Source organism: Phalangium opilio, unplaced genomic scaffold, assembly GCF_054372755.1.
Source record: "Phalangium opilio isolate 3A_F unplaced genomic scaffold, DU_Popi_V2 ptg000054l_1, whole genome shotgun sequence".
Classification (NCBI taxonomy): Eukaryota; Metazoa; Arthropoda; class Arachnida; order Opiliones; family Phalangiidae; genus Phalangium; species Phalangium opilio.
In genome coordinates, this window is record NW_028324173.1 from 265,605 (window position 1) to 272,937 (window position 7,333).

Sequence of the window (7,333 nt, forward strand, 5' to 3'; positions counted from 1 at the left end):
CCCTTAAACTTCCAAATAAAAGAAGTTAAACTTATATACGATTCCGTCAAGTATTTAAGACGTTTGAAGCTGCGACGAACTTATTTTGCTAACCACGAATTTTTGGTTTCTTTTTCGTGCTGGTATATCGAAACCTATACTTACATCGGTTGGCGCTGTTTTTGGTGGAACTGATGGTTGCTTGAAGAATATTATTTAGAGGGTTCGGTGGTTCGGCCTCGGAGACTTTTCGCGATATCATGTGACTCCAACCAACACTGGTTGGTTACTTGGTGGTTGCTGTAGAGTAGGCCCGTATCTGTAGATGTACCATTTTCTTTGTACTTTTTTCTTTCTTTTTTTATAGCAAACCCTTAATTCGGGCCACGAATACCGACTATATCTTTAAACATGAAGCCCCCCAACCTCCCCATCCCTCTGATTTTTGGCGGGAAAGAAATGTGTTCACGTGCATGGTGGATTTGTCAAAAATGTCTTTGCCATGCAATGCAATGCGCAGTTTTAGCTTTTTTTAATTTTAACCGAGTTTTATTCCCAAACCAATTTCAATGGTGGGTAGATTTGTTTTCCACACGTTTCCCGCTAACATAGAGAAAATATGGTATGGTATGGTCATCACATAACCGGGCTGCCAGACTTTAAATGGTATTGTCAATATAAAACCGACCGATCTTTGTCAGGCTGGGTGTACTGAACGCAATGTACTATTTCAATACTAAGTTTCATTTGTAAAGTCAGTAGATTTGTTTCCACACATCTCCCGCTAAAATATAGAAACTATAGCTTCCATACAACCGGGTTGCCAGATTTATATTGTACAAAACCGATTTATTTATGTGATAAAAAAAAATTTCATGGCTTTCAGGCTAAGAGTTTTTGAAAAAAAATCAAAAAAACTACAAACTAGTGAAAGGTTTTTGTTTTAGTTTAGTTTGTGTACTTTAGGAATATATAGGCTGTTCTTTGGGCGATTTTGAGTCGAAAATGTTCTATGACATTTTGCAGTCCAAGCATGCACTATTTTCAAGTCGAAATTAGAGTATTTTACCGATGACCCCTTAAATTTAACTAAGAAACTGATAAAGATAATGCTAATTTAATTAAAAAAATTGGGATATATTCACGAAATGATTGTTTAACATATCCGTGTTGTACGTTGGTTTTGCCATGCCATTAAACGACTTGACTGACAACGGTGATATCAGTGGAGATTTCCACATAAATTAACAGAGATCTTTCATGTTAAATTATTAAGATACATTTATTTAAATATGATATGAAATTCGGTTATTATCCGTTATGTACACCACCAAGGTCTTTCCCACTAAACAAAGTATTAAAACACTAAGCTTTATAAATATGTATACATTTCTGGGTAAGTCGCGGTGTTGAACAATATTTGGGTAGCGCGTGTAAGTAGGGCCGGGGGTATTATTTTCCGGTGTGGCGCTGAGGTCGCGTCGTCGTCATCGCTTGTTGGGTGAAAAGAGGGAAATCTGACGCGAGGCGGCGGCGGCGGCAACAGTTGTATAGTTGTTGCGAACAAAGTCAATTACATCGCCGCGTATTAACGACGAGTCATTAAGAAAAGCGAGCGCGTTAATCAAATCCAATTAGCGGCCTTTTTTCGCTTAATTAGCGATTCTTACTCTCAAACCCCTTCGCTCACTGACGACACGCCCCTACATTTTGATACCAGGGGCAAACTACCGGTATACATCATGCCGAGGGGTCCGACGTATCTCTGACGAATTCGCGAAATGTTTGACCGAAATCACGAAATCTCTTGCGAATTCGAGAAATCTTTGCCGAAATCTTTGACCAAATCTCTTGCAAAATAATGACATTTTTAGCGAAATCTCTCGCGAAATAATGACATTTTTAGCGAAATCTCTCGCGAAATTATGACATTTTTAGCGAAATCTCTTGCGAAATAGTGTCAATTTAGCGAAATCTCTTGCGAAATAATGACAATTTGGCGAAACCTTTCGCAAATTAACGAATTTGCCCATTTTTTGAGATGAAATCATAAATCGAAATCGCGAGAATAAAGAGGAATTCACAAAATATTAATGAAATAAATATTTAATCACGAAATCTCTGGCGATATAACGAAATCCGAAATCGAAATCTCGAAAATATGGAGTAATTAACAAAATCTTAATGAATATTTCGAAAATTGCGAAATGAAAGAGCAATTCGCGAAATCTTCACAAAAGCCTGTTTCACTTTGTTGGGATTGTCGTTCCCCTCGCATGATGCTACCATCATGAAGGGCGAAGGAAAGGGTTGATATTTTGGGTTCATCCCATCAAATGATTCTACACAAGTTACATTGTATGTATTCATCCGCCGTAAAATAAAACTCAATGCAATTGCATCGTGACTATGGCATATTCACCCATTTTTACTGGGACTACTTACCTCTTCTATCCGTGAATGCTTTACGTAACCATACGCCGGTAGTTTTCTCTTCGTTGCAAAATCAGGCTTGTATTTAGTTCTTTCCCCGTTTTCGTGTTTTCCTAACTCTTAAACATTGTCAGAGGTTAGCGCTACGGAAGGCTAAAGTGAACTTTGCAACTACCTTCTCTTAGATTCAGGTAACTTTGTAAAGATCGCGCGAAGGGAAAGGGTTAAAAGCCTCCTTGTTCAGTTGGTATCGGAGGAGACCATTCAGCCGTTTCCGCGAAATCGCGACGGCAATTCCTATATTTGATGCTACGCTAACTTAACACTAATGTAACCGTGTCAAGTGTGTAGGAATTTTTGCCGCTATCTTTTTGCACCTTCCGTCCAACGTCTTAAGCCTTTAACATAGCTCGACATCCTTATCAGCCCCCAAAATTCTTGCAGGCTTTTTTTTCTAACGTTAAGTTGCTGTTTTTTTATTTTTTGGCCCAACTGGCTAAAATTTTGATTGGGGAAGAAATTACACGTGAATCGTCAGCCTCTTAAAATTTCACGTAAAAAGGGATCAAGCTTTATTTGGCCTTACTAGTTTTTCCTGGCGAAGAGGGTAACTTGCCTTCTAGATTTGTTTTTAAAGCACAGATTATCGTCTGCAATTAAAACTGAAGGTTTAAGCGAATATGCGTAATTTGCCTATGAAACCAATTTCAGAATACCGAGGCCTAAAGCCCGGTTTTCACTGAACTAAAATTGCGCGATATTAACTTTTTGCCGCGGAAATTTTGTAGGAAAAAAGGTTTTATTGCTTGATTTCCGCATTTTTCCGCTTGTTCTATTTCTATTTTCCGCTGACAATTCTTTTCACAAGGGTACCCGACCAATCAGAAGACTGTTAAGAACTAACGTCACTATAGAGAGAGGACCTTCTTGGTACATTCAATTGCACGAGGGTCACGAGGCTTAATCAACATTAAATTAACGAGCTAGATTAAAGAATAGGATAGGATTTTTTTTAGCAAAGGTTTACGGGAAAAGGCTTTTCAAACGGAAAATAAATTGCCCAATTTTCGACCAGTGGCAACAGGGCTTAACTGTTTTTTGTTTTGATGGGGTCAAATGGGGTATAACGTTTTTTGCATCGTGGTCACTGTTTTGACAAAATTACACTGAACTATAATACATTACCTGAATAAGTGGTTAAAATTTGAAAGAAAAATACATTTTAGTTAAATTTATAAAAATAAAGTTGATTCCCTAATTTTTTTCACATCTTTCGCGAAGACAAATTCTTAATTATCCCATAGAAATAACACGAGGAAATATTTTCTGTTAAGTCGTAACTAAATATATATACGTTTGTTTTTCCCATACTGTGACAAATAGAAACAGAATGAAAAGCTGAGGTCCTCACAATCCTTAATTTTCTGTTGATATTTAGTTAAAAAATTTAATTCATTTAAGCAAAAGTAAATAGATATCAATAATAATCTATTATTTTAATAATTCATTAATTTATTTGTTTAATAATTTGAATTTATAATCTATTTACTTTTGATTTAAGCTATTTAATATTCTAGAAAAAAAAAATTATTTCTTGCTATTCAAAAATTTTAATATAAATTCGAAACTAAACAACATTTTAAAGTTTTAGTCAAATCGTATTTTATATTAAATTGTAATTTGGTCATTAAGGTCCAGAAATGACAACATTTGTGCGGTAAAAAGCTTAAAAGGATGAGAAATTCTTCTTTGACACGACATAGCGCGTTTATAAAACTGTTATTCCGTTTTTTTTGTTTTTTTTTATTTTATTGTTATTATGACGATGGTTCTCTTCTTTATTCGTATTGGCATTTCTTTTTAAGAACGGCTTGTCTGCCAACACCGAAATCTTTTTTATTTTCTTACGGAGCAACGAAAAAGCCAAGTCTGGACTCGAACCATTAAGTTTCTCCTTCGTAGCGAATGAAAAAATAAAACCCCTACAAGCGGAAGCTTCTCCATAGTCTCAGAGGGAAAGGATACTATATAGTGTCTTCTTTTTCTGGATCCGTACCAAATGTGGACGGACCACTTTAAAACGTAATGCACGGTACAAAAAAGAAGACCCTGCGATGAATTAGAATTTCTTTACTCATTCAAAAACTATCTGGTACACTACAAAAATTCAAATAGAATCATTTATTCTGTGTCAAGTAGAGTTCTATTCTTGTTATCTTTCATATATTTAACATAACTATCTTGGAAGCAAAGGATAAATGATTGTATCTACAAATTCATCATGTTCATATATATTTGAAGGAAAAGGTCACGTAACTTAATATTATACCTTAAAAGAAATGCCTTTTTCTAAATGCACTAGGAAAAATTAGCAAAATAATTAGCATTTAATTATTCTTATAAACGAGGACTACTGTGCCGTCCGCCATTTGTTTTGTGGCGTCTGCTAAATCGACGCACTTACCCATAAGGGATTGGTTGAATTCTCACAGGCTGAAAGAGGTCAGAGGTTCTGGCTAGCAGACGCCACTATGCCAATGGCAGATGGCGCAGTAGTCCTCATTTTTAAGACAAATTAAATGCTAATTATTTTGTAATAAGAGATCATTTATTTAGTTTTTAATATACAATTTTCCTTTTATATTTAGGAAGAAAGTACAATGTTTTGTTAGCTGACCTTTCCCCTTAAATTAGTAAAAATACGCTATAGCAGACGACGCGTGTCATATTTTCGTTCATTTCCGCAATATAGATGTCGCAATGAGTCTGGGAAATATGAATATTTTTTAAACTATAGACCTTGACACCAGTGACGACCCAGTTAGTTTCCAAAACAATAAACTGGTCTCATAATTTTCCTACAGATTTGCACCTAATTAATTAACTGGTCCCGATTTCCAGTAACGCCCACTTCTTGAATTTAAAAACTGGTCCAAGCATTTAATAAACTGGTCCAAGACCGCTATTTAACAGACAGGCTCGCAACGGTATTATTGCAATTTGCAAAACTCACAAATGACTGAGCTGAACTAAACGTACACAATTGTTTTGGTTTAAAGGTACATAAAGAGGTTTCAAATCTCTGGGTGTCGTTCCCACCCGCTATATAGGTAATTCCATTTATTGATTTAGGTTTTTTTTTATACCGTCATCCACCGCGCGCCAACACCACTTGATGGGATGAGGAAGGAGTGGGGGGATGCCTTCTTTGGGGCACACGCGGTCACCCTATATATTTTCCGAAATGGCGTCCTACCGGGTATGGTCCCTGGCTTTTAGACAGCGGCGGCTAGCGGCGGCTTACCCATTCTGCCAAGTGCTGGCAGAGGAAGCTCTAAAAAAGAACTTGGCAAGGTTGGCCCTTTTTTGCCACCCCCATGACACCCCCAACTGGAAGAACGTGGCTCGTTGATTGCTTAATCGATATTGCAGCTGTGTATAGGGAAATAGCGTAAAAGTGCCACAGGGGGATGGGGGTCTTAAACCCCCCCCCCACCATTTTTTTCATAGTAGCTTTTTCTTGGCTGGTCCTCTCTGGAGAGGAAAGAGCGGGAAAAAAGGGGCTTTAGACTTTCCCGCAAAGCTCCCGTGTATGGCGCGACAGAAAAACCTTTCGTCGTACTGAATTCCTTCGTACGACTTTGAAAATACATTTGAAAAAAGTACTTCGGGTTCCGTATTTGACCTTTAAACTTACGTGAGGAACTGCCTTTCAATTTAATGTATTTTCAAAGTGAGATGAACTCTATACACTAAAGTCCGCGCTGTCTTTTTCGGTTCAAATCCTACGTGGATTTTTTTATTTTTTTATTCAAAAACCAAGCGGAATATGCGATATGGTTCAATGAATGAACTGTATTTAAAATCCATTTTAGAATGAAGGAAGTTAGAATTGAAATTAATTTAATGTTTGTTTATTTCTTGAAATTGAAAATTACACTAAATTTAGACAAACATTTAATCGGAGTTTAATTTTAGTTGTATCGTTGTAACGTCGCATAATTAGAGATGTGAAATTAATTACGGTAATTTCATTCAATTTTCAAGTAAATTACGAATTAAAATTCTGCAAAAAAAATGTAATTTAATTACCTTAATAATTGTATTACCTAAAGTTACAAAAATACTGAAATCAGTTATTGGTATTTCCACCATTGTGAGCGAAAGGAGATGATCCATTTTTTGTCAGCATCCTTCTGACTGCCACGTAACACAGATAATAACTTCAATATTAATCATCAGGTCCCGCTTAGCCAATCGCGCGTCTTCTCCCACATGCCCCTCAATCCGCCATTTTGAGGGAAAAGAGGGCAGTAATTCCTAAGCTAACTGCTTCCGTTTTTCCAGGGCTGATAGACCATTTAGATTTAACTAAGAGGGAAGACACGGGGGTAACACGCTGCCCTTTGATTTCGCTTTTTGGCGCCTGCGCTGTAGTAATTTTGTATCGTGAGAGTGCGCAGAGCGGCACAGAGACGGCAATACACCCTTTCGATGGGAAAAGGGGGGTAGGCAACCCTTAGTATCGGGAGATACAAGGGGGTTGCTCCAGTGCCGTGTTTGCGCACTCTCAGATCCAAAACGCCCACAGCGCAGGCGCTAAAAAGCGAGATGGAAGGCTGCGTTTTACCCCCGCGCCTTTCCCTCTTAGACTCGTCGAAAGGGTGTATTTATAAGCCCCGACACTGAGGGTTGCGTACCCCCTTTTTTACATTGAAAAGGTCTATTTCGAGACAATGTAAAGACTGGTCTACGGTTTATATCAGCTTCAAAAGCATTGAAGTGTCCGACACTTCGATTCTTAGGCTCTTTTCCGACACACAACATTAAGAAAAGTAAAAAAACTCCTTAAAGGGTAAAAAGAATTTCAGGAAGAATTCTGAAGAGATGGTTTCTTTTTTTCCAAGACTATCTTCTTTTT